Source organism: Triturus cristatus, chromosome 1_1 (genome assembly GCF_964204655.1).
Source record: "Triturus cristatus chromosome 1_1, aTriCri1.1, whole genome shotgun sequence".
Classification (NCBI taxonomy): domain Eukaryota; kingdom Metazoa; phylum Chordata; class Amphibia; order Caudata; family Salamandridae; genus Triturus; species Triturus cristatus.
The window spans coordinates 206,517,910-206,545,600 of NC_140579.1; positions in this window are offsets into that span (position 1 = coordinate 206,517,910).

Sequence of the window (27,691 nt, forward strand, 5' to 3'; positions counted from 1 at the left end):
ATGCTGCCACCACAGACACAAGTCTGCCCTCCTGCTGCTGGGAGTCCTTCCAGCTTGGGAGGTGTGGACAAAGGGTTTCCTGCCAGGGGAGGTGCATGCACCACCCCAGACAGGATTTTGTGTATTGGTCAGGTAGGGCTTGAAAGAAACCAGACATGCCTGTGGCTCACAAGGAGCCTCGGTGCATATGCCAGTTCAAACCGGTCCTGGGGCACACCAGTCCCGGGCCTGGGGCGAGCTGGACAAAGGATTGGGGGTGTAACCACCCCCCTTCCTGGTCCCACCCATAGGGAGGGACCTAGCAGGTAGTCCGGCCCCTAGAATCCGCTTAAAGGTAGGAGCTGTGTCCTAAGACTTCAGACATCCTGGAATCAACTTGAAACTAAGAAGAAGACGGGAACTTCCACATTCTGCTGCACAGAAGACTGAAGGAAATCTCCCCTGTGGTCAGGGAGTGACCACCTTGCTAACGCAAGCACCATCCAGCGAATCAACGTCTGCTTTGCCGCCGCCTCCCGCCGGAGCCCGAGCCCAGAGACTGACAAGACCTGGACCTCCAGACCTCTCACCGCCCGATCCACAGTCCCTGAAAAGAGGAAACCCGTGGAGGCACCGAGACACGTGGAGCCAGCCATCTTGAAAAGACCACGACAAGCTGCAAGTGCAACAACCGAGGCTCCCTCCAAGTTGTGCTTTGGGATCTGAGAAGCCCAACCCTCGAGCAGCATCTGCACCAAAGGGGAGCCCTCCAGCATCTCCACGATCTGCGTGGGGCCCTTCTGCATTTTGCCACTCGACGCGCCTAACCGGTTGCTGGCCCGCTGGCTAGTAGCCATCTTGGCAACGAACTTCAAGAAATACACCGCTGGTCTGGTTGCTCCAGACTGGCCCTTGCTCCCCACCAAAGGAGCAGTCCCTCTGACCTTGCTGGTCAGAACCATCAGCTTATCTTGTTCTCCACAACAATTGCTTTTGCCAAGGCTTGTTTGCCTCGATCAAGTCGCCGACAGCGAGAGCCTGCGTGGGACAGCTCGTGAACCGACTCCTGGACGTCGTCGACCTCCAGGGACCACGTGGCTGCAGAGACAAGCTACACCTTTCTTCCTGTTTGCACCCGACATTGCCTGGTACCCACCTGGTGCCACGCCGGTCACTGGCTAGTGACTGTGAACACTGTCCCCTCTGCTTACAGGTCTTCAACATCTCCGATCCACTCTTGGATCCACCGCATCTCTCCCGGACCGACCGCCTGCAGCATCTTTGCCTTCAGGCTCCACGGAACAGATAGAAGAAACCCGACGCACTTCGAGGCCTATGCACCCGCTTCCTGTGGGTGAGGTAAAGCTGGCACTCCTGTGCCCAAGTGTAGTATTACATCTCTAGTGCCTGTGTTTCAAATCCTGAGTTCCTAGTCCATCCGGAAGATCCTTTTTGCAGTAACTTTGTACTTTTTACGCACCCATTGAAACCTATGGGAGCACGCGTGTGACTATTTGCTCTGCACACGCCACCCGTGGACCTCCTGGTCACTAACTGAAGTTAGCTCCTTGTAGGCCCAGCGATTCTAGAGGCCCTAGGCCTTTTCCCTTTTCTGTTCGTGGTACTTATACCACTATTTTAGTATATGGTTTGAGCGGCCACCAGGGCCTATCCATATAAAGTGCAACTTCTGTGTATTCTACTGTAATCTTGTTTGACGATTTGTGCTCCTGTGCTCATAAAGAGACTAGGGGTTACTTTGAGAAATAAATACATATATATTTTGAATATATATCTGTGTGGTGTCCTTTCATTGGTATAAAAGGGGGTTGCATTTGGTAAAACAGCTGGCTTAACACGCTTCACGAGTTTAGCCTTAAAGACTGCTTAGCCTACGCTACCACTAGGGCAGCTAGTCCGAAAAGGTTGACTTACAACCACACCATAAGGGTTGCTTGGCATGGCACAAGGTGATCACTTTAACTAGTGAGCATCATATATCAGGCCAACTTCTCACAGGGAACATGCTTTTTTTTACCTGAACCACAGTGGAAAGATTGCCTGTTGGATAGCCATGGTAAAATCCAAGCAGTATTTTATGGCTGGACCCCTCAATTTTACTCAGTGTTTCTGGCCTGTGCTTGTGTATTCTGGGCACATGTGAGGTGGTGCTCCGTACCGGGAATCAAGCCTCCGTGTATGTAGCCCCTAAAGTTCTACCATGCTTTTTATGGTCTATTGCAACCAGAGTTACCTATCTCTTCAAGTCCCCCTGTGTTATTATTGCAATTCCCACATTCCATTGAATATCTATAAGAAGCCTAGTGCTGTGTCAGGTTTTGAATCATCATCCAGAGAAAAGACTTTATGTTGCCAAGTGACTGAAACTCAACTTATCAAGCTGCGACTTGGCCGGAGTGAAACACTTAGATAAAGACTTTGGCCTGGAAACTCAGCTGGGACATATGCCCGACAGAAAGATCACACCCCCTTCCCTAACTCCTGTGCTTTCAGCAGAGAACCGGAACTGTCTACCTGCAATCCCTTTAAAGTCGCAATGTTACCTCCAAATGGTTGCCATGGAGCGAAGCCTAACTAAAAGGAATATAAGCTTAGTTGCGATTTACTCCCACCAAAGACTCTAGACTTGACTGGACAGTTGGAAAGGTAAACTGTTCTTTGGACCGGACAGGAGACTGCGCTGCCCTCAAAGCCAGATTTCACCTTTTCATTCAAGAAGCACTGTACATCAGTGTATAAGAAGGCAAGGGCCTGAAACATCTCAGTGACTGTCTCCCTTTCAAGAGGTAAGGGACAGAATCATCCTGCTGATATTAATTTCTGCTGCTGAAGGAACCAAGAGGAAAACTGCCTGGTGTGGAGAGAATATTCGTGTTCACCAATAAACAGGAAACATTAACAGAGCAGATCAAGCAGGTCGAAACAGAAAAACTCAGGAACTGCCAACTATTTCTTATCTAACCTGTGCACTCCATGCATGAAGCCCCAGATGCCAGCATACTTTATCCTGTCTGTGTCCAATAATCGTGGGACCTAAATTCTGCATTGATGCCTCAATTTCTTCAAGCAGCTGGTGACTGCATTGGCCCACATGCACCCTCCTTTGTGCAATGAATCTTTAAGTAACTGATGACCATGTCAAACATGGGTTTCAACCATTCTATAATGAATCCATTCATTTAATCAACAGCCAGAGAGGCTCACCTCATCGCGCAGACACTCACTACTCCATCGACGATCAGACTGTTCCACTGGACAACTTATGTCCCTGCAATATCTGCCCCTGTGTGGCCCCGACTAAGACCACCACTACCTGTGACCCCGAGTGACTGGGTACCCACTACCTGGCACGTTAGTACCATGCACTCTCTCTGCTAACCCTTGCAAACACAGACAAAGAATGCCAGGTATCGAACTAAGAATCTTATCTCTAACCCTACTCAGCTATAATATGGGAAATAGTCTCCTCGTGCAAACCTTACTCTGTGTTAAAGCCTACCATTAATGCCATATAACTTAATAAATATACTAGGTGAATATGCTTCATAACAAGTCATTTTTCCATTAAAATAATAATAATAATAAAAACAGTACTGCTGGGACGGTCTGTTTATTGTGAATGATACATACAGAATCAGGACAAGACATGACATGGGTGTGGTATTAAGTGAACTTGCAGAGAATTCAATCTTGTAGCTTGTCCTGTCGAGTGGTTAAAGCATGCGGTTGCCCTCTCTAAATAAACTGAAGTCGAAATACAGTGGTAGGTAAGTGATGGAGGTGCGCAGAGATGAGGGAATGCTGAATAAATGGGGATGGGGTATGAGGGGATCAGTTATGAGGGGCTGGGATGGGAAGGTAAAGAAACTGACGTTTGTTGTATTTCATCCCAGAGAAGTGTAGTCAGAGCTGCTGTACCGCACCTACAGTAAATATCCTGGTTGTATGCATTTTGAAAAGAGTGAAAATGAGGCAAGGTAAGCAAGAGAAAATGAAACAAAGAGGGTGATGAGGGGAGAACACGGGAGTAGATGACTTAGGGAGGGAATGACGAAGGGGGGACAGAGAAGGAAGGGAGCGGTGAAAAGTGTACAAAAGAAAAAAAAGATTAAGCCATAAAAAAGGGCAGTTTAAAGAACTGGACGTGAGGGAGCATGCAGTTAGGAGAGGAAAGGGATGGAGGAGTGCAGAGAGGAAAGGGATGGAAGAGTGCAGAAGGGAAGAGGACAAATTATAAGATGAAGGGGAGTGTGAACTACAGGCAAAAGGGAGAAACGTGTCAAAGACGAGTTCAACAAACAAACGGATTCAAGGTAATGAAGGGCAGGTCAAAGAAGAGATAGAAAGGGAGGAGATGCGAAGAAATAAAACCGGAAGAAGCCAGATGGATAGAAGGGAGATTCCGCGAGGGATAGGAACGAGTAAGAAATTAGAGGGTGGGTAGCGTCTAGGGTACAGCAGAAGCCAGTAGGGAAAATAATAAAGTAACAAAGAGGAAGGGTAGTAAAAAGACAGTGGATGGGATTAAAATAGGAAACAGGGTCGAACGGACGAAAATTCAAGAAATGGTGCATAAGTACAGTAGAAGGAAGCAGAGAAGAAAGCTGAAGAGAACGTAAATATGCAAAGAAGGAAGCGAGCTGGGGGTGGGTGGGTAGGAAGATGTTACAGAAAGAAGAGGGCAGACACCAAGAAAGAGAGGAGGGTGCAGAAAAGAGAAAGGTGCAGAAAAGAGGAGAGAGAAGCATAAGAAAGGAACGCAAAGGAGTGGAGAGAGAAGGAACAAGCATTTGCAATGCAATAGGTCTCGCATTTATAAGAGTTTGAGCTATTGGCATTGTAAAATTACAATGCCTTTTATTTATGCTTTGGTTTTAAAACAAATAAAAGGAATTGTCATTTACAATGTCAGTAGCATAAACTCGCATAAAAGCAGTGTGTGGAGTGCAGCAGTGTGCGGCGTGTGGTGTGCAGCAGCGTGTGGCGTGCAGCAGCGTGTGGCGTGCAGCAGCGTGTGGCGTGCAGCGGCTTGCAGCGGTGTGCGGCATGCAGCAGTGTACGGCATGCAGCAGTGTGCTGCGTGCAGCAGTGTCGTGCAGCATGCAGCAGTGAGTAATGCAGCAGTGTGCAGCAGTGTGTGGCGTGCAGCAGTGTGCGGCATTGCGTGGTGTGCAGCATTGTGCGGCGTGCAGCAGTGTGTGGCATGCAGCAGTGTGTGGCGTGCAGCAGTGTGTGGCGTGCAGCAGTGTGTGGCGTGCAGCAGTGTGTGGCGTGCAGTGGCGTGCAGCAGTGTGTGGCGTGCAGCAGTGTGTGGCATGCAGCAGTGTGCGGCGTGCAGCAGTGTGAGGCGTGCAGCAGTGTGAGGCGTGCAGCAGTGTGTGGCGTGCAGCAGTGTGTGGCGTGCAGCAGTGTGTGGCGTGCAGTGGCGTGCTGCAGTGTGCAGCATGCAGCAGTGTGTGGCGTGCAGCAGTGTGTGGCGTGCAGCAGTGTGTGGCGTGCAGCAGTGTGCGGCGTGCAGCAGTGTGAGGCGTGCAGCAGTGTGAGGCGTGCAGCAGTGTGTGGCGTGCAGCAGTGTGTGGCGTGCAGTGGCGTGCAGTGGCGTGCAGCAGTGTGCGGCGTGCAGCAGTGTGTGGCGTGCAGCAGTGTGCGGCGTGCAGCAGTGTGCGGCGTGCAGCAGTGTGCGGCGTGCAGCAGTGTGTGGCGTGCAGCAGTGTGTGGCGTGCAGCAGTGTGTGGCGTGCAGCAGTGTGTGGCGTGCAGCAGTGTGTGGCGTGCAGCAGTGTGCGGCGTGCAGCAGTGTGTGGCGTGCAGCAGTGTGTGGCGTGCAGTGGCGTGCAGCAGTGTGTGGTGTGCAGCAGTGTGCGGCGTGCAGCAGTGTGCGGCGTGCAGCAGTGTGCGGCGTGCAGCAGTGTGAGGCGTGCAGCAGTGTGTGGCGTGCAGCAGTGTGTGGCGTGCAGTGGCGTGCAGCAGTGTGCGGCATGCAGCAGTGTGTGGCGTGCAGCAGTGTGTGGCGTGCAGCAGTGTGTGGCGTGCAGCAGTGTGCGGTGTGCAGCAGTGTGTGGCGTGCAGCAGTGTGTGGCGTGCAGCAGTGTGCGGCGTGCAGCAGTGTGTGGCGTGCGGCAGTGTGTGGCGTGCGACAGTGTGTGGCGTGCAGCAGTGTGCGGCGTGCAGCAGTGTGAGGCGTGCAGCAGTGTGAGGCGTGCAGCAGTGTGTGGCGTGCAGCAGTGTGTGGCGTGCAGTGGCGTGCAGCAGTGTGTGGCGTGCAGCAGTGTGCGGCGTGCAGCAGTGTGCGGCGTGCAGGAGTGTGCGGCGTGCAGCAGTGTGCGGCGTGCAGCAGTGTGTGGCGTGCAGCAGTGTGCGGCGTGCAGCAGTGTGTGGCATGCAGCAGTGTGCGGCGTGCAGCAGTGTGTGGCGTGCAGCAGTGTGTGGCGTGCAGCAGTGTGTGACGTGCAGTGGCGTGCAGCAGTGTGTGGCGTGCAGCAGTGTGTGGCGTGCAGCAGTGTGCGGCGTGCAGCAGTGTGCGGCGTGCAGCAGTGTGCGGCGTGCAGCAGTGTGAGGCGTGCAGCAGTGTGAGGCGTGCAGCAGTGTGTGGCGTGCAGCAGTGTGTGGCGTGCAGTGGCGTGCTGCAGTGTGCGGCATGCAGCAGTGTGCGGCATGCAGCAGTGTGCGGCATGCAGCAGTGTGTGGCGTGCAGCAGTGTGCGGCGTGCAGCAGTGTGCGGCGTGCAGCAGTGTGAGGCGTGCAGCAGTGTGTGGCATGCAGCAGTGTGTGGCGTGCAGCAGTGTGTGGCGTGCAGTGGCGTGCAGCAGTGTGCGGCATGCAGCAGTGTGTGGCGTGCAGCAGTGTGCGGCATGCAGCAGTGTGCGGCATGCAGCAGTGTGCGGCATGCAGCAGTGTGCGGCGTGCAGCAGTGTGCTGCGTGCAGCAGTGTGCGGCGTGCAGCAGTGTGCGGCGTGCAGCAGTGTGCGGCGTGCAGCAGTGTGTGGCGTGCAGCAGTGTGTGGCGTGCAGCAGTGTGCGGCGTGCAGCAGTGTGCGGCGTGCAGCAGTGTGTGGCGTGCAGCAGTGTGTGGCGTTCAGCAGTGTGTGGCATGCAGCAGTGTGCGGCGTGCAGCAGTGTGCGGTGTGCAGCAGTGTGCGGCGTGCAGCAGTGTGCGGCGTGCAGCAGTGTGCGGCGTGCAGCAGTGTGCGGCGTGCAGCAGTGTGAGGCGTGCAGCAGTGTGAGGCGTGCAGCAGTGTGTGGCGTGCAGCAGTGTGTGGCGTGCAGCAGTGTGTGGCGTGCAGTGGCGTGCAGCAGTGTGCGGCATGCAGCAGTGTGCGGCGTGCAGCAGTGTGCGGCGTGCAGCAGTGTGCGGCGTGCAGCAGTGTGAGGCGTGCAGCAGTGTGAGGCGTGCAGCAGTGTGAGGCGTGCAGCAGTGTGTGGCGTGCAGCAGTGTGTGGCGTGCAGCAGTGTGTGGCGTGCAGCAGTGTGTGGCGTGCAGCAGTGTGTGGCGTGCAGCAGTGTGTGGCGTGCAGTGGCGTGCAGCAGTGTGTGGCGTGCAGCAGTGTGTGGCGTGCAGCAGTGTGTGGCGTGCAGCAGTGTGCAGCGTGCAGCAGTGTGCGGCGTGCAGCAGTCTCGCATTTGTGAAAGTTAGAGTTTTTAGCATTGAAATCTAATGTTTTTTTACTTTAGTCTGTTCATTTGCAGAGGAGTGATTATATTTGCATAGCGCTATTGCCATTTATATGACGTTGTGGCGCTGGAGAACCTGGAAATAGGTTATAAGGGAGCGGAGACAAGAGTGATAGGTGCGTGAAAAATAAGTAACAAAATCCTTGAAAAAACAAACACATAGGTAATGCAAGATTAAGTAAAGCATGTGAAATCTAGTCAGGAACAACATGTTTACTTTAAAGGTTTTGGTTAGTTAGAGCCAAACGCAATTTACCGGCAGCCCAGAACTGCTCGCCTCTATCTAATGTGCTGAACCGCCGTAGCGCGAGCGGACTCAAACTGTGAATTCACTCCAAAATACGATGACAATGACAGCGACATTAAACGAGGAGGGAGTGGGAGGGGGGAGTGGGGGCGGGCCGCAGTTGTAAAAGGCAGGGAGAGGGTGAGATTGAGGAAGGGAAAGATAGGGATCAAAGGAAAAAACAAGGGGGTGGCAAATGGTGTGCACTTTGATGTCCTCAGTGTCCGCACGGCTCACTGAGGACATCAAAGCAAGTGATCAGGCAGTGCTTTTCAGGCTGCCAAATGGTGCGCGCGCCTGGGGCACATGCACTGTATTTGGAGGCCTGAAAAGCCACGGTTTGCACTTCCAAAACTCGCTTACTATAAGTCTCGCCAGAGCAGCGCTAAAGCGCTGTCTCAGGCGAGACCTAAAAAGCGGATGCAGGAAATTGGGGAAGACAACACAAAGCCAACACCCCCAACTGCCGCAATAATAGTCATGTAATTTAAATCGAAACTGTATATAAAAAGAAGATTAAAAATTAAATGTTAAAGATTGATTATTCAAAATTTACCGATTACATATGTAAGCCAATGTAGTAATATATATATATATTTTTTTTTTAACAAAAATAATTAAAGTAGCTACACTAAAAATAATGAATACCTGATTAATATTTACAATAAAATATTTCTGCTTTAAACAGAAATCTAAAATAAAACAAAGACGATCACTTGCACAAAAGACACATTAAACAATGACGTTAAAAGGGCAGCGCGGAGGGAAGCCGAGGCATGGTGGAGTGATGCACCCAAGGTCCAACCCTCACCTCTCCGGACATACCAAGATGGAAGCCCTGACCCCGTGACGTAATCGGATGGCGCCTGAACCACTATTTGAGCAACGGAAACCAGTGGAATAAAAATCTGAAAATATTAGTCAATAAAGGTATTAAAAAACGTTTTTACAGAAAACCAATCAAGTGTCTATCACCATCCCCTTAATAAACATGGGTGGTGCTTCTAGTTTGTTATATCCTGTAGTCAATGTTAAGTAACACCACAAAATAAATAATGAGACGACACAGCTCTTCTAACCGCCAGAAAGCAAAAGCGTCGAGGTTTAAAGGTTTAAGTTTTTCGCCGTCAATGCATTTCAATGTACTGCTAAGTCACTGACCTGTGTCCCAGCAAGGGGTCGGTCTTATAGGGAGCGCAGACGTCCTCGTTGCTTCTAGCGTCCCGAAGCGGCTGGACGCAGCGCTGCATGAGCGGGACGGCACCAGTTGGTAGAACTATCATCATCGACTGCGTGATAAGAGCCACGCCCACTGGTCCCGCTAAAAGAAGGGGAAATCCCCCCGAACCCGTTGGAGGGACGGATACCGGAGTAGAGCGGGGGCAACACAATAATGGTAGGTGAGAAAAGGGGCACCATCGGTTACGTGAGGCCAGCAGAAGAATGAAGAAATGGGGAGGGATGAGTGGCATACGTGCCAACATCTGACAACACCAAGTAGGGGAATTTAGAGAAATATTAGCTTAAAAAGCAGGAGTCTCGGGGGGCGTGGCTTAGCAAGCCAGCATGGCGGACGGCTTCTAAGTGAGCTCCGTCCAGCCTTTTATATATCCTGCCATTATCCTGCTCCCCTGGCCGAGTTTCCCCTTTGCCTGATGCAGCGGAGGCTTGGGAGTCGCAGTGCTGCTGTTTCCCGTGATCTGGGGTCAGGAGCGGCGCCTGGTGGCTGAGACGGGTCCGGATCGGGGCTGAGGCCAAAAGGCGACGTGTGAGCTGCGGCCTCGAGTACGGACCGGCAGGCGAGTCCCGCGATTGGCGGCAGCTGCAGAGAGGCTGGGAGTGCCACTGCCTGGGGCGCTGCGGGTGATTCCCGGCGAACGGAGGCAATTTGTTTTCCCGCTTGGCAGGCTTCCCCCCCCCACTGTCGATAGACGGACAGCCGGTCCGAGGAGCGAGGAGAGCAGCGGAGCGCAGCGGCGCTCGCGGGGGAAGCCGCCATCTTGGACTCGCGTCTGGGGAGCTCCTGGGCCCGCGTGGAGTCCGATACATGCGGGCTGAGGGTCGCATGCTCCTGTATGCTGCAGAGTTGGCCAGGGTGGGACAGGGATTTGGTGCTACGCCTGGGAGACGGAGGCAGTAGAGACTTGTGTGTGGACCTTCGCCCTGCGCTTTGGACCGTCGGGACCACTAGAGACTGTGCCTTGTGACGGCAGCCGAGTCGGGCTGCGGCGTTGATGGGAGAACTGCGGGGTGAGTGAATCTGCTCCCAGTGGCTGGGCTTGGAGTCCCCCCACCCCCCCCCACTGACCTGTGATCGCCTGGGGGTTCGGCGGTGCTGTCGGCCCGCGTGGGGGTGTCGGAGGGTGGCCCGGGAAGCCCGCAGCACTTCGTGGATGGCCTGGAGGCGCATCCTGTCTGTTCCCGGGGTGTGCACTGGCCAAGCGCGGGTGCTGGTGAAGTCTAAGGCCCGGGAGGTGTAGTGGTACCGGGGGCCTGGGTGGTGACCCTGGGGCGCTCCTGTGGGGCTCTTGCCGCCTGTGGGTCTTGGAGAGACATTGACGTCCGTCCGCTGGGTGACGTGGAGTGGGGCCGCCTGGCCCGCGCTGACGGAGTCGCTTGGCTGGGGCTCCCAGACGCCCGTTCCGGCAGTTAAATCGAGCTGCGCGGCCCGGGATCGGTCTGCGGTGTTGCTCTGCGCTGTGCACGGAAGCCCGGCGAGGGACACGGGAGCGGCGCTTTTAGAGGGACGGAGGATTGCGGGGGTCTGCCTGCCCCACCATGACAAGGGACAAAACTAGTGGAGGGCCTTCTAAGCAGAGCACGCTAGATAAATATGCGTGCCCAGGGACCCCGCCGGGGCGGCGGCCGGGGCCTCGGGTGCTGTGCCGGACAATGCTGCCCTCCTGGCGGCCATCACCCAGTCCAGAGACGCCCTGGACGCCAAAATAGGGGCAGTGGGCTCCGATGTAATGCTCCTGTGCCAGGACCTGCGTAATGCTGTGGCGCGTATTACCGAAACCGAGACCCGGATCTCGGGGGTAGAAGATGTGGTGACTACCCTGCAGCAACGAGTGGCGTCTCTGGAGACTACCCAGCGGGGCCTAGCGTCTAGGGTCGAGGACGTGGAGGGACGGGCCCGGCGCAACAACCTCCGCTTTGTTGGCTTTCCGGAGGGCTGCGAGTCTGGGAATATGGAGGAGTTTCTCACTCGGTGGCTAGAGGGCTGGCTGCCTACCGACACCCTTTCCAAATGCTTTGTTGTGGAGAGGGCGCATAGAGCCCTGATGCAGAAGCCTCCCCCCGGGGCCAGGCCACGGCCTGTGATTGCAAAACTGCTTAACTATCATGACCGGGATGTGATCCTCAAGCAAGCCAGGGCCCACGAACCGCTGCAGTTTAACAACGCCCGTATCCTCATATTCCCGGACTATACCAAACAGACTCAGCAATTGCGGCAATCGTTCCTTGCGGCTAAGTCCCGCCTGCGGGAACTCAAGCTTCCCTATGCGTTGCTGTATCTGGCCCGGCTGCGGGTCGCTTACCGCTCCCGCACGTACTTCTTTGACTCTCCGGAGGAGGGGTTCAATTGGACGGACGAGACGGTGCGGTACGTCCTCACTCTCCTCCGGGGAAGGAATCTGACTCTTCCTCGAGCGGGGTGACCCGCGGAGGGCTTGGTTGCCGGGTGAAGAAGTCTCGCCGCTCGAGGTCCAGGAAGCGTTCCAGGTCCGGGGATGCACTGGCAGGCGGGGGGTTGGCGTTGGAGCAGGCGACACCAGCGGACTGATACTCTTTTTATATGTACATTCATGTCTCTTGGATATCTCTTTTCAGCGGTCAGGGGAGCTCTGTATGGGCTGCCATCCTGGTTGGTCTTACCAAAAAGGGATAGGGACCTGGGGTTGATGGGCTGTAGTTTGGGGATCCATTGGTGGGTGTGGGGTGGTACCCCCTGTTGGGGTCTGCTGGCACTACCTGCCGCGACAGGTACTTCTCTGTTCTTGAGGTACGGGGTGGGGGGAGGGGGTTGTAGGGGTTGTATTGGGAATTGTTGCTGTTTTCTTATCGCACTGTCTAATCGAGGGTTGGGGTCGCACTGCGTGACATGTCCTGGACAGCTGGAGCTCATCTGGCTTCTGATGCTCTGCCATGGCTGTCGATACGGGTAGATTGCTAGGTCCCTCGGGGTCCCTGCGCATTTTGAGTTGGAATATCAGAGGGGCGATAGATAAGATCAAGCGTGGCGCTATCCTTAAGCAGGCCAAACGCGCCGGGCGGATATACTGATGCTCCAAGAGACACACCTTATGGGGACGAAAGCGCTGTGCTTTCAACGGTTTGGATATGTGCAGGTGTTCCATGCATGCTTAGTGCAAGGTTCACGGTGAGTGGCGGTGCTGGTTCATAGAAGAGTTCCCTACAATCATGTTCGAGCGTGGAATGACACACAGGGCAGATATCTTTTTTTACATGAGGAGCTGTGGGGTGAGCCTGTGATCATTGGGAGCGTGTACGCCCCACCGCCGTTGTCTTGGGGTTTTGTTGAGAAGCTGGTGACCGTGTGGGCGGATATACTGGAGGAACTTGCGGTGGTGGGTGGAGATTGGAACGATGTGCTGGATCTGGCTCTTGACAGGCGGAGGCCCGATGGGGCCCCGGCCGGGGGCAATTCCACCAAGCTTCATTCCCTCATGATAGGTCAGGAATGGGACGACCCATGGCGCCAGTTGCATGGCAGGACCCCGGGATTCACCTACCTCTCGGCGGTTCACGACTCCTTCTCTCGTATCGATTGTATCTTTGTGTCCCGAGACGACGCGGGCAGGGTGGTGGAGGCAGATCTTCTCCCCCGAGGGCTCTCAGACCACTCGCCGGTCGCTATTACGCTGCGTGTCGGCCCTATGCGAGGACCATTCCGGTGGCGTCTCTCTGTCTGGAACCTCCAGCAGGCGAAATACAGGGAACACGTGGGAGACGCCATTGATCACTATTTGCAGCGAAATGTGGGAACGGTGTCGACGGCGGCGTCTCTTTGGGAGGCGATGAAGCCCACACTCCGTGGGGTTGATATTTCCTACTGTGCTGCGGCACGCAGGGCCCGTAGGGACTCACTTGTGCGGGCTGGGGTGAAGATCTTGGAACTGGAAGAGCGCAGTGGAAATGGGGGGGGACGGCAGGTCCGCCGCCAATTATTGCTGGCGCAGCAGGAACTCTCCTCCCTTTTGCTAGATGAGGCCCGTCAGGCGTGGTTGGCAACCCGCAGCAGAATTTACCAGTGGGGGGACAAATGAAGCAAGCTCCTGCATAGACTGTGCCAAGGGGCGACGAGGTCCCTTGTTCTCCCGGGTGTAGTTGGACCCGATGGAGTACCGATTTCGGACCCGTCGGCCATCGCTGAGAGCTTCGCAGAATATTACGCGGACCTCTATGCGCCCCGAGAATGTTTGCCGGCAGAGGTTATTGCCCGATTCTTAGATGACCTTCCACCCAAGGCCCTGACTGATGAAGTGAGTGCAGATCTTGATCATCCATTCACAGTAGATGAACTAAATTCCGCTCTCCAGGAGCTGCAGCCTGGTAAGGCGCCGGGTCCCAACGGATTCCCGAACGAATTTTTTAAGAGATACTCCCAGCAGCTCGGCCCTCATTATTGCAGGGTAGTAGAAGAGGCCAGGGAGGTGGGTAGCCTGCCTAGAGACTGGCGGCATGCTGAAGTGGTGGTATTTCATAAACCCGGCCGGCCCCCTGAGCATCATGCATCATATCGTCCCATTTCCCTTCTTAACGTGGAGGCTGAGGTCTTGGCGAAGGCGCTTGCTAATCGCCTCCGTCCACACATTTCGTCTCTTGTACATCCCGACCAGGCCGGGTTTATGCCCCAGCGGGCGACCCGCCATAATATACGCAGGGCGCATGCGGCGATTGCGGCGGCTGGAAACTTGGGGGTACATGCGGCCCTATTACTTGCAGATATGGACCGGGCCTTCGATTCCTTGAGCTGGGAATATCTGTTTGCCCTCATACGCCGATTGAATCGAGGACCTCGCTTTCTCTCCTATCTGACTTTACTCTACACTGACATTACAGCGTCTGTGCGAGTGGCGGGCTCTGTCTCATCGGTCTTCCCTATTGGTTGTGGCACCAGGCAGGGGTGCCCTCTGTCGCCCTATTTGTTCGCCCTGGCAATGGAGCCCCTGGCTGCATGGGTCCATGTCGACGAGCAAGTGTCGGGGTTCGAATGGGCCAATGACCTGTCTGATCGTATTGCCTTATATGCAGACGATGTGCTATTCTTTCTTATGCAACTAGATAGGACTGGCCCGCGGCTGTTGCGCATTATGCAGGTGTTTGGGGAGACTACCGGCTTGTATATGAACGAGCGTAAGTCTACCATTTGGGTCCTGGGAAGTGGAGCAGATCCGGGTGCCTGGGCCTCTGCGGTACAGGTGGCGAGTGGGGGGTTGAAATATTTGGGAGTGTTCCTGTCAGATGCTCGGTCGACCTCTTGGGAAAGGAACCTGGTGCCGGTATGGAACAGGGTGCGGGAGGATATTCGGACTTGGTCTCATATGCCCCTTTCCATATATGGCCGCTCGGCCATCATCAAGATGGTTGCCCTTCCTCGGATGCTATATCAGCTGCAAAATCATCCATATCCTATTCCCTCGGGCTGGTTCCGCCAAGTCAATGCAATGCTGGGTCAGTTTCTCTGGGGCGGAGGGGTTGTAAGGTTAGCTTTAGGTACATGTTTTAAATCCACGTATTGCGGGGGACTCGCCACCTCGGACATTCTCTACTACTATATGGCCTCCCACCTGCTGGTCCTTAATGAATGGTGGTATGGCGACAGGTCGGATCCGGCGTATAGCCTTGAGCGCCGCTTAATGGGGGATCATTCACTACATACACTCCTCTATTCAGCGCCTTTGCAGCGCTCTCTGCCGAGTGTGATGCAATTGGTCGTTCAGATTTGGAGACAGGCACTGCGGAGGATGGGATGGTGGAATCGCCTAACTGGGGAGACGCCACTGTGGAGAAATGGTGGTCTGCCGCAGTTGGCGATCCTGCCCGGCTTCCAGGACTGGGATGCGATAGGGATCTCCACTTTGGGGTACGTCATGAGAGAGCCTATTCTGAAATCCTTCCAGGAGCTGCAGACGGATTTTCACATGCCACGCACCCAATTCTTTAAATACCTGCTGTTCCGACATGCCCTTTCTCCCAGTCTGGTGGGTCTGGAGGAGTTGGACGATTTTAGTCCAATTGAGGCGAAGGTGTTCATGGGGGACCTACGAAACCATAAGATTTCAACAATATACCAGTCCCTGGTGACTCACTGTTCCCCGTCTCTGCAGCGTCTCCGTGGGGTATGGGAGGAAGATGTAGGCCAGCTGGAGGAGGAGGACTGGATGGAGGCCCTGGCCTCTCCGCGTGGGGCGTCTGTCGCCGTGAGCCTTCGACTCATCCAGTTTAAATACCTCCACAGAGTCTATTTTACCAGAGTTAGGTTGTATAGGGCGGGTCTAGTGGCTTCTCCGAATTGCCTCCGCTGCCTCCGTGAAGAGGGGATGCTGATACACACTGTATGGGATTGCCCTGCATTGACTAGGTTCTGGCGGGGGGTACTGACATGCCTGTCAGAGGTCCTGGGTTGGGATCTCCCACGGTCCCCTAAATTAGTGCTGATGCTCCTGGGTTTTACTCTTGCCAAGCGGGATGTAGCGGGGGCTTGGAAGGCGATGGTCGCACCATCAATATCTGTTTGGAAGGCCGGTCTAGATTTCTGTATGGGTCTAGAGGCCGCCATTTATGTGGCGCGGGGCTGCCCACGAAAACATTATAAAATCTGGAAGCGATGGGTGGATTACAGGGGACTAGAATTGGAACCCATTTCAGTGGAATAATTGTGTGGGTAGCAGACCATCTCCTCCCTGTTTGTGGGGGACATGTAACACTGGTGTATTGGGTGCAGCGGTGTTTTAGGGACATGGTTCATAGAGAAGACGGAATAGTGGTTGTGAACAGATTTGCTGCCTTGACTAGATGGGTAGTGCGATGGGTGCGGGGTGGGGAGGGGGTGGTTTTATGTTCACTTAAGAGGGGGGACTGCCTTTGTTATGCATGTCTCTTCTGTAACTTTCATTAACTATCTCATGAGAAAAATGTCAAAGTCGGTATGTTGTCTCTTGATGTGGTGGAAGTCTCTGGGTCACAGAGCTTCGCTAAATGTGTATTTGACGAATAAAATTTGTTTACAAAAAAAAAAAAAGCAGGAGTCTCCACTCAAACAAGCATTGGCCGCACGGCCGTGAAAGTGATGTGGCCGCAAAGTGATCACGATCGCGATGCACTTAATGACCCGTGACAGAGGAAAGACAGATGGCGGCTGCGCATGTAACCGCGAGCTTGAGGCCAGCAAAAGCCTGTGGTAGCACTTTCAAAACCCACTTACTAAATGTCTCGCAGAGCAGCGCATGCGCTGGCTCAGGGGAGACCTAAAAAGTAGGGGTGGGTGTAACTGATGTAATTCTCTGTAGCATTACTCATACTTACCACAAAAATTCTCGTAATGATGCGTAATTACAAGAGAAGAGTAAGCCGTAATTTTCTATGTGCAAAATGCACTCTCGCTTCCAAATGGACACTAAATGCTACTGAACAGCAGTAGTCAGCACTCTCTTAGTTTGTTGCTCATGTGCTCCTGGGGTAGGATTTTTGTCCCAAATTACTCTTAATTACTCAAGTTGGCTTAATTGCATAATTTCAGTAATTTCGTATCACAAAAGTAGTGCATAATTACTGAAATTGCTCCAATCCAATTAAAATTTCTGCGAGGCCTAGAAAAAATCCCAAGATCTCAATATGCATAGGGTTTTACACAAAACACATCACATACAAACTATTAATAGATTCTGCACCTTCCGCATGGCATGGTCATATTAAGGTTGCATTGGCAAATCAAAAACAGCAACATAATATTGTACATCTTTAGTAGTAACCCTCACTTAAGGTAGGATACATTTCCCACCTGCTCCCCCAGCAAGTATACTCTGGAGGTGTACAACAACAAATTAAACTGTGAGGAATTCTGCCCTCCACACTCAAACTTACAGTACGTACACTGAAGACTCCTGCCTTCTGACTGTCGACATCAGCGAGGCCCCTGTGGAAAAAGTCAGAAGAAACAAAAGTGAAGAATAAAACAGCAACCCTAAAATCAGGCTCTCGAGTCTTTAAGCAGGAAGGCGACACCCCTAAGAAGACGGACAAATCACAAGAGAAAGGAGGAGGAGAAAAGGACAGCAACCCCGGAAGTCAGGTTAATGGAGAGTAGAACCAGAACAAGACGGAAGCTGAAGGAAGGGCGAGGTCGCCAGATCAGAGACCAAGCTTGGCAAACGTCAAACCGGAGGACGTCACGGATACAGAAGAGGAGCCCGACTCCTGGTGTGAGGAGTGGTAAAGTCTACCGATGGAGACTGAAGAGCAGCTGCAACTCTGGAGAGTTGCAGAAGAGTGGGTGAGTGACAGGGGGACTGGAGGTTTGTGAGCTGGGGTGGATTAAGAGGAGGACAGGTTATGGTGATAGGTAAACAGCACGGGGTGCACTGAATTTTTATAAAGCTCTGTAATTAAACCTTGTCAAGCACCTCTTCCGTTCGGATACAACTGTTGATCCGTAGTACAACATGCCACAGACATTGCTGAAGTTATACTCAGTGAAGAAATGGATATCACATTCCTCACAGAATCCAGGCTCAATGACCACTCTACCCCCATTCTAGACCTACTCACCCCTCCAGGATCAAACATCATTACAAACGACAGACCTATTAAAACGGGTGGCGGGCTAGCTATCGTTCACAAAGAGGGAATACAGCTTACCATATTAAAATCTGCAGAATATCTGACTCTTGAGTACCTTAGTGTTGAACTTAGTCAAAGGCACCGCACCTATCAAATTTCACACCATCTACCATCCTCCTGGTAAGCGTGCCCTCTTCGCTGAAAAACTAACCAACCTAATAACACGATTCTCCCTAACAGACACGAAAGACGGGTTCCTGGGTGACTTCAATATCCACTGGAACAACCCAGAAGACACCAGTGTCCAGAACCTCACCAACCTGCATGAAATAATCAACCTCAAACAACTCTGCAATGAACCAACACACATCAAAGGAGCAACTCTGGATGCGATCAGCACCAAAAATGAGCTGGTCTCTCTGAGGTCGATTTCTCCCATTGACTGGTCTGACCTCCACTTCATATTGTTTAATATTGACTCACACGTCAGATACCAACCAATACGATCTGACAAACCTAAGCACTGGATCAGGAACATCAAAGAAGTCCCTATAACCGAACTGGAATCCAGGATTCATACCCATCTACAGCTCCAGCCTACCACTCAAATGGCCGATGACCTCACAGTACACTTTAATACAACAATTACGAAGGTGTTAGATCAAGTAGCGCCACTCAAAATTAAACAATTAAGATCTATCAAATCTAAATCTTGGTTCAATGCGGATCTTTATAACGAAAGACGACAACTCAGACATGCGGAAAGGATTTGGAGACAAAACATATCAACAATGCACCTAGTGCTACTTAGATCTACACGGTTGGCATATAAAAATCATACAAAGGACAACCAGGTCCGCTTCCAACTGAAAAATGATGCTAATTGGTCGGACTTCAAACTCAAGTCTGAAAATGATGTCTTCAATATTATTGCGAGCTTAAAGCCTACTTCCCACACTATGGACCCCCTCCCATCCACAATAGTACAAAATCTCAACCACATCATTGCCCCTTTCTGGACAAAAATCATCAACTCCTCTCTCACATCAGGCTGTGTCCCAGACTCCCTTTAATTACGACAAATCAAACCGATACTCAAGAAACCAAGGGCCGACCCTAACGATCTCAACAACCTCAGGCCTATCTCCAACCTCCTATTCCTAGCTAAAACCTTGGAGAAGTGCATTCTCCAACAACTTAACAAACATATTGATGATTTCAACCTCCTCGACACCTTTCAATTGGAATTCAGGAAAGGTTGTAGCACCAAAATAGCCATTCTCAATATTTCAGACGATAGCCACAGAGCCTTAGATGAAGGTGATGCATGTCTTCTCATGCGGACATACACAACAGCTTCAGCACTCAACCGACGCACGCCACGACCGAACCACCGCCCCCCACCACCACCCTCCGTGCCTGGACCCCGATCAGCACCGAAGACACCGTCCGCACGATGAACTCCATCCACTCCGGATCTCCTACCGACCCCTGCCCTCACCACGTCTTCAACAAGGCCGACACTGTCATCGCACCCCACCTGCGGGACATCATCAACACCTCCTTCGACACCGCTACCTTCCCGGAGAGCTGGAAGCACGCCGAACTCAGCGCTCTACTAAAGAAGCCATCAGCCGACCCCACGACCTCAAGAACTACCGCCCCATCTCGCTGCTCCCGTTTCCTGCAAAAGTCATCGAGAAGACCGTCAACAAGCAGCTGGCCGCCTTCCTCGAGACGAACGGTTCCCTCGACCTCTCGCAGTCTGGCTTCCGGGCCAACCACAGCATCGAGACCGCCCTGATCGCAGCCACCGATGACATCCGAGCACTGCTTGACAACGGAGAAACAGCAGCCCTCATCCTCCTAGACCTCTCCGCGGCCTTCAACACTGTCTGCCACCGTACACTAGTGCAGCGACTCAGCAACGTCGGAATCCAGGAGAAGGCACTGGAGTGGATCATCTCCTTCCTCGCCGGAAGGACACAGAGAGTCCGCCTCCCCCCGTTCAGATCTGAAGCCACCGAAGTCATCTGCGGCGTTCCTCAAGGCTCCTCGCTCAGTCCAACCCTCTTCAACGTCTACATGAGCCCCCTCGCAGACATCCCACGCCAGCACAACCTCAACATCATCTCCTACGCCGACGACACTCAGCTGATTCTCTCCCTCACCAACGACCCCGCCACCGCCAGAGCCAACCTTCACGAAGGGATGAAAGAGGTAGCCGAATGGATGAAGAACAGCCGCCTGAAACTGAACTCGGACAAGACGGAAGTCCTCATCCTGGGATCCTCACCCTCCGCCTGGGACGACTCCTGGTGTCCCCCCACCCTAGGCAGCGCACCCAAACCAACAGACCACGCACGCAACCTGGGCTTCATCCTGGACTCCTCCCTCTGCATGACCAGAAAAGTCAACGCCGTCTCCTCGTCGTGCTTCAACATCCTGCGCATGCTACGTAAGATCTTCCGGTGGATCCCCACCGAGACCAGGAAGACTGTCACCCAGGCCCTCGTCACCAGCCGTCTGGACTACGGCAACTCCCTCTACGCCGGAACCACCGCCAAACTCCAGAAGAGACTCCAGCGGATCCAGAACGCCTCAGCACGACTCATCCTGGACATCCCCCGTCGTAGCCACATCTCCGGACACCTGAGAGACCTGCACTGGCTCCCGGTCAACAAGAGAATCACCTTCCGACTCCTCACCCACACACACAAAGCCCTACACAACCAAGGCCCAGGATACCTCAACAGCCGCCTCAACTTCTACGCTCCCAAACGCCAGCTTCGATCGACCGGCCACGCCCTCGCCGCCGTCCCCCGCATCCGAAGAGCCACCACAGGGGGACGGTCCTTCTCCTCGCCGCCAAGACATGGAACTCCCTCCCGACTCACCTCCGCCTGACCCAGGACCACCTCGCCTTCAGGAAGCAACTCAAGACCTGGCTGTTCGAGCAGTAGCGGACCCCCCTCCCCCAGCGCCTTGAGACCCTCTGGGTGAGTAGTGCGCTATATAAATGCTTTGATTGATTGATTGATTGATCCTTATTGACCTATCAGCGGCTTTCAACACAATAAATCATAAAGCTTTACTTGAGACTTTGAAGAGGCGCTCTGGCATTAATGACATAGTACTAAAATGGTTCGCTTCCTACCTTCAACACAGTTTGTAACAAATTAAAATCAACTCCTGTCTCTCTAAGCCCACACGAGTCACACTTGGGGTCCCACAAGGCTCGATCCTCTCCCCGTCCCTCTTCAATCTCTTCATGGAACCCCTTACAATCATTCTGACGCAAGCAGGAGGTAAATATCACCTATATGCAGATGACACACAACTCTACTACAAAATCAAATCACCCAGTGACATCCGACACCTCAATGCCACACTAACCAAGATACAAACTTGGTTGAACTCAAACCACTTCAAACTGAACCCGGCCAAAATAGAATTAATACTGTTCTCTCCGAAAAGTAACCACCTACCAATCCAAGACTGGCTCAAGAACCTAGATGCCCTAAACTGCTCTCCCGTCCTATCCGAATCGGTAAAGTCAGTAGGCATTACCCATGACAAGAACTTGTAAATGAAAGACCACATCAAAAACTCTGCAAAATGTGCGCTTTACTCACTAAAACACCTCAAGAAAATTAAAGCTTTTATTCCCCAGGATGATTTCAAGACAGTAGTACAATCCCTATTCCTCTCTAAACTAGACTATGGGAACGCCATCCTAGCAGGGACGCCAAAAGCTCACTTAGCCCCACTAAGGTCAGTCCTTAACATGGCAGCTCGATTCATAAGTGGAAGTTGAACACATCACACCAACCCTCAAATCCCTCAACTGGCTTCCCATTGGAGGTAGATGTATTTACAAATTGGCCTGCATCACACACAAAACCCTTCACACTCATTCCCCCAACTACCTAAACAGCAAACTGGCAAAAGCAGGAAGATTCAGAATTCTGAAAAGGTCCAACTCACTTCTTCTCATCCCTCTGAAATTAAAAAGGAAAACCACTCAGTCACAATCTTTTTCTGGTAACGTACCTAGGATGAGGAACGCACTCCCTATAGACCTCAGATGTAACCCCTCCTCCTGCTTCAAAAGGGACCTGAAACTCCTTCTCCTCAACAAATACTTTACCGATCAAGTCAACTGATCTAGACTTCAATAGCCTAGCTGATTCTCCTCTTATCTAGACCATTAAGGATAGGTGGTTATTTGACTGTTTCAACTACCTAAGCTTTCACCCTCCCCATTACTGTATGCCTTCTCATAATGTTATGCTTATCTCTTTATGCATCCTTATGTACTGCTATGTCATGCTATTTTTCCTTTGTGTATGTAAAGCGCTCTGATACCCACGGGTCTAGCTAGCGCAATACAAAACGTATAAATAAATGAAACAGACCCTAAGCTAACAATCTTGCGTGACAGCGTTCACATTGAAAACAAGAGACAGCCTGCATGTTTGCATGGGGAAGACAACAGGGAGTTAATTCAGGACCTTTCACAAAACCAGGGCGAGAGTAACCCCGGTATCATAACCCTGAATGTAAGGGAAGAGGTCCATACTGCATAAGAGAAGGAAAGCCTTTTATTTTCCAGCTGCCTCCACCTATCCCCCTCCCTAGGTACTATAAAAATTACATATCCCACAAGCCAACACAAATGCACCGAAAGGTGTGAAGGGTTAGGATGGACACCGTTTTCTGACTTATACTTACTGCTGCTGTTCTCCCTTTCTTTGAGCCTACGGTTGGCCCCCACTCGAAGAAAGAACCCTCTGGAAAACAGAAAAGGAAACCACTCAGATTACACATACATCAGCCCATCCTGACCTACGTGCAGTCCATAAGTCACATAACAAACTTCTTTCAAGTGCAACATCATTAATTCATTGGTTCGAATTACATGCATCATTAAATCATTATTTTCGGAAATAATTTTCACACGATATTCGCATATTTGCATATTTTTTAAAAAAAGGACTACAGGGGGAAACTGATTCTGAGACACCACTGAGGTTTTAACAAAAGGTACTGATGTAGTAGCACCTGAATGATGATGGAGGAGAGGCTAATGTGGGTGTGAGTGCATTTAATTGTGTTCTGATGCGGTGGAGAGCTATTCCTCTGCCTGTAATTGTTGCATGGTATGTAGAAGAAAGCTGCTCATGCAATGTGAAGGTAAGCTGGCGTTGTAATATCCTTTGGATTAATTCAGGTCTCAGTGACAACAGCACAGCGAGGGAGTGAGAAGTGATGCACATAGTTTTGTTCCAGATCGATTGTGCGCTACACTGACTAACAAAATTGGGGCAAGCTGTGGAGATGAGATTCAAGTATTCCTATGCCTGCAAGTGCTTAGCAGTATTCATTTTCAGCATCTGTATTTATCCCAAAATATTGTTTCCTCATTTTATCTGTATTTATCCATATTTATTTTGAGTTTCGTGACAAAATAAAGCTTTAGCCACTATATTTCCACACTTATTTAACTTATAAAAGTACACTCATGATTGCCTGATGCCTTTTAATGCTGTAAGAAACCATATATCAGGGGTTACAAGCATCAAATAAATATGCAAACCGTTTACCCTCTTCTACCCCTCCGCTGTCCTCCTCACTCCAAATAACTGACTAATATCCACCACTCAAATTACTTTCATATTTCACTATACTAATTCACCACTAATCCTTTATAGGTTTCCGGAGTAGCGTGCTACTCACCAAAAAGCGCTTGAACAGCCCATCAGGGGTAACAAGCGCTATATAAATACAAACCTTTTTTCACTCTTCCGGTATCCTTTTGAATCCAAATAACTGACTTACCTATCCACCACTCAAATTACTTTTATATTTCACTATACTAATTCAACACTAATCCTTTATGGGTTCCAGAGTAGCGTGCTACTCACCGAAAAAGCGCTTAGATGCCTCTTCAGGGGTAATAAGCGATATAAATGCAATTACAATACAATACGATACAATATACAATGCATTCACTCAGACGCAATACACTCATATGAAAACATGAGCATGATGTACAAACACATGCGCAGCTGTGTCTGTTTAAAGCTTCATTAGGAAACCACCTCTCATTTTGCACTCCTATGCCTGTCAGTCTGCAGAGCTATTGGTCATGCAGTCAAAGCTGACGGCAGTAAGAAATGAGCTTTCAAAAATCATAACCAATGCTGAATCACTCACACCTGCAGTTCCTATTAAAAGCAGACATACCAGCATCAGCCACTCTGATTAGCACATGTACGATGGACTACATAAAGAAGAGCTCACCTTCTTGACATGCAGTTTGAACTGTCACACATATTCAGGGGAGACTGGAGGTGAGCACACAGGAAAGAAAGGCAATACACATGATAGCAGTTCAACACTACACTGACTGGCAATGTCTGCAGGAATACCAACTGCACATCCACAACCTGTTACACCTGGTCCTAGGATGCCGAAAAATAATCATACTAATTAATGTCAATTAGAACATTGGAATGTTGGGAGTTCCATTGAAAACAATGGAGAGCTCCAGGCTTCTAATGGCCAGTAGAAGCCCGGAGCTCCAACATTCCAATGTTTGTTCACAACTTTTTCTGTGAACAAAAGGCCTCACAGAGCCTAAGGGGATTTCAATCCCCTCATGCTACCTGAGGCCTTTGTTTTACCTCTACTAATAAAGGCCATTAAAGGCCCACTCCCTTGTTGAAGGCCCCAGCCGAGTTTTTAATGGCTGGGGCCATAGTGGTAGAGCCCACTATGGCGGGCTCTAAAGCTATAGTAAAGCACGCAGTAGATACCACATATTGTTGAAACATTTCTAAGGGAACCTGACCTTTTGTGTGGTTGTGTGTCTGAATATCAATGTCACGCTCAACAGGGGTGTTCGTACACCGTGAAAGAGCAGAGAAATGCCACACTTTACCATCACTGAGCAAAGCTGAATTGCAGTACACTTTGCGTACAGAGAGAGGCTGTGTGAATCTATCATTACCTTTGCTAACATGACCGCTTCTTTTAACTTTAACTGTGTCTCCAATTTCAAGCCTGACGGGTTTGCACCCATGTTTCAAATCATACCTTTCTTTGCAAATATCTTGTGCTACTTTCATTTTCCCCATAACATGTTCTGTTGACCAATTGACCCTCTTGGCTGCTTTGGCCCAACCTACATTGTCCTTGGACAATGGGGTTCTACCTCGCATCAGCTCGAAAGGGCTATGCCCGGTAGTGACACAAGGTGTGATGCGGTAAGCCCAAATAGTTTTAAGTATTTCCTGTTTCCAATCCCGTCTACTGCTGTTAGCCAGTTATACAATGCCCTTGATGACTCTGTTGAACCTCTCTACCGCCCAGTTTCCGGTGGGGTGATATACAAAGGTGGTTTTGTGACAGATTACATTCCTCTGGGTGTGGTTTTTTAATGTGTCAGACGTTAATTGGGGCCCATTATCACTGATAATGGTTTTGGGTAGCCCCTCACGTGTGAAGACGTCATCCATAAATTTTACCACATTCAAAGAATCTGGTTGGGTAATGAACTTAACCTCGGGCCATTTTGAGAAATGGTCAATAAGGACAATTACATATACCTGATCACCACTTTCCATTATAGGTCCCGTAATGTCCACTCTTACCCTCTCCCATGGCATGGACGGGCAGGGAATAGGCTGTAAAGGGGGTCTAAAAGTTACCTGTGACTTATCTGAATTAAGACATAAGGTACAGTCCCTGACTGCTCTCTCAACTGCTATACTCACTCCTGGCCACCAGTAACTGTTCTTCACTCTATTCTTAGTTTTAACAATGCCTAGATGCCCCTCGTGGCAGATCTCTATTATCTTCCTCCTTAACGCGTACGGTGGAACAACTTTCCCCCCCCCTTAACAGTAAATCATTTTCCTTGGATAGTTCATATTTCACTTCCCAGAAATGTCTTAGTCTTTCAGGCAAGGTTGACTTTGGACCCCAACCCTTTGCCATCCTCTCAATTACTTCACACTAAGTCGTATCATTGTTTTGCTCAGAGATCCATTCTTCTTGTGATATACCATATAATTCCTCCTTCACACTAGCGATGCAAAGTTCATCACTTTCTTCATATTTCTCACGTTCAGGTATGGGCATGCGGCTCAAAAAGTCTGCAACAACATTCTTTACCCCTGGGACATACTCTACAACGTAATTGTAATCAAACAATCGCATTGATAACCATGCAAGCCTAGGTGATGCTGCGTACAAACCTTTAGTGGTAAAGACTTTAGTCAGTGGCTTATGGTCGCCGCGTAGAGTAACCTTGCCACCCCAGACAAACTGCCTGAAATGTTCAAGGCCCCAAACGCAAGCCAGTGCCTCACGCTCAATGACTGAGAACTTTTTTTCACTGGGAGTCAAGGAGCGTGAGGCAAAGACTATGGTATACTCATTGCCTCTGGTGTCCCTTTGAGTTAGAACTGCTCCTAGTCCTCTACAACTTGCGTCAGTCGTAATGATGTTGTCAAGCGAGGGGTCAAATCCTTGTAAAGGTACCGTTGAGCACATTTCCTGCTTTAAGGAATTGAAAGTATTTTGACACTCATCATCCCATAAGAATTTGTTCTTCAATTTCAACAACTGTCTAAGGGGATACATTTTGTGAGAGAAATTCTTTATGAATTTCGCGTAAAATTCTACTAATCCCAAGAAGGATCGTAACTCCTCTTTATTCTTGGGTACAGGGGCTTCATTGATGGCTTCCAATAGTTCTTTCTTTGGACGGATTCCTTCCCCTGTTATTTCATGTCCCAGATAATTAACCTTGCGGCAAGCGAACTTACACTTCTTGCTGTCAAACCTTTTCCCGCAAGTATGCACAGAACATGATTGACCTTATCGTCATGCTCTTGCCTGGACTTTCCCATGACAAGGATGTCGTCCTGGAACATCAAGAGATCAGGAACGTCCGCAAAGATATTTTGCATTAGCCTCTGAAACATTGCTGCCGCAGAGGCCAAACCAAAGGGCACCCTATTAAACTGGTAACATCCGAAAGGCGTTATGAACGTGATAAGTCTCTTGCTCTCACGATGTAAAGGGACTTGGTGATACGCGGATTTTAAGTCTATTGTCGAAAACCACTTCACACCCTTTGTTTTCGCCAGCATTTCGTTGATCTTTGGTAGTGGGTATTGCTCAACCACTATGTTTTGATTGAGATCGCGCAAGTCAATGCACAGTCGGAGGCTGGCATTAGGCCATTTAGCCACAACCAATGGTGCCACCCACTCAGAAGCTTCTACTTGTTTTATAATTCCAACCTCTAGAAGCTTGTCAAGTTGTATCTTTACTTCTTCTTTTATTGAGAATGGCAAGTTCCGAACTTTATGCACTGTTGGGATGGCATCCTTCTTGACTTGTATCTTGTGCTTATACCCCTTGAGTGCCCCAATTTCCCCGTTGAAGACACTGGGAAATGTATCCAACAAGGTCTTGCTGTAGTTCTCACTGTCATGCACAACTAGGACTGGGTCTGACCTGCTGGGATCAAGTTTAATTCCCAGATCCCCTTGGTCCATCCATCCCAACACGGAGGGTCCCACTGCGGATACATAGAGTTTGCAGACCGACTCCCTTCCTTTGAAGGCAAATTTCTATTTTCTGAATCCACATACCTCTATTGGGTCCCCAGTGAATGTTTTGATAGAGATGTCAGCCTTATCTAGCTGTTCCCCCAGATGAGGTGCGAATTTCTCCTTCCATACCTCATTGTTCACTATAGTATACTGTGAACCTGAGTCCGCTACAATACTCATTTCAATACCACCAATTGTCATTTCACAAACCGGTTTTCTTGTCCGAGACTTGTTGTTCACGTTGACACTAGAGATGCATTCGTCATCAACATTTAACACAAACATTTTTGCATCTTC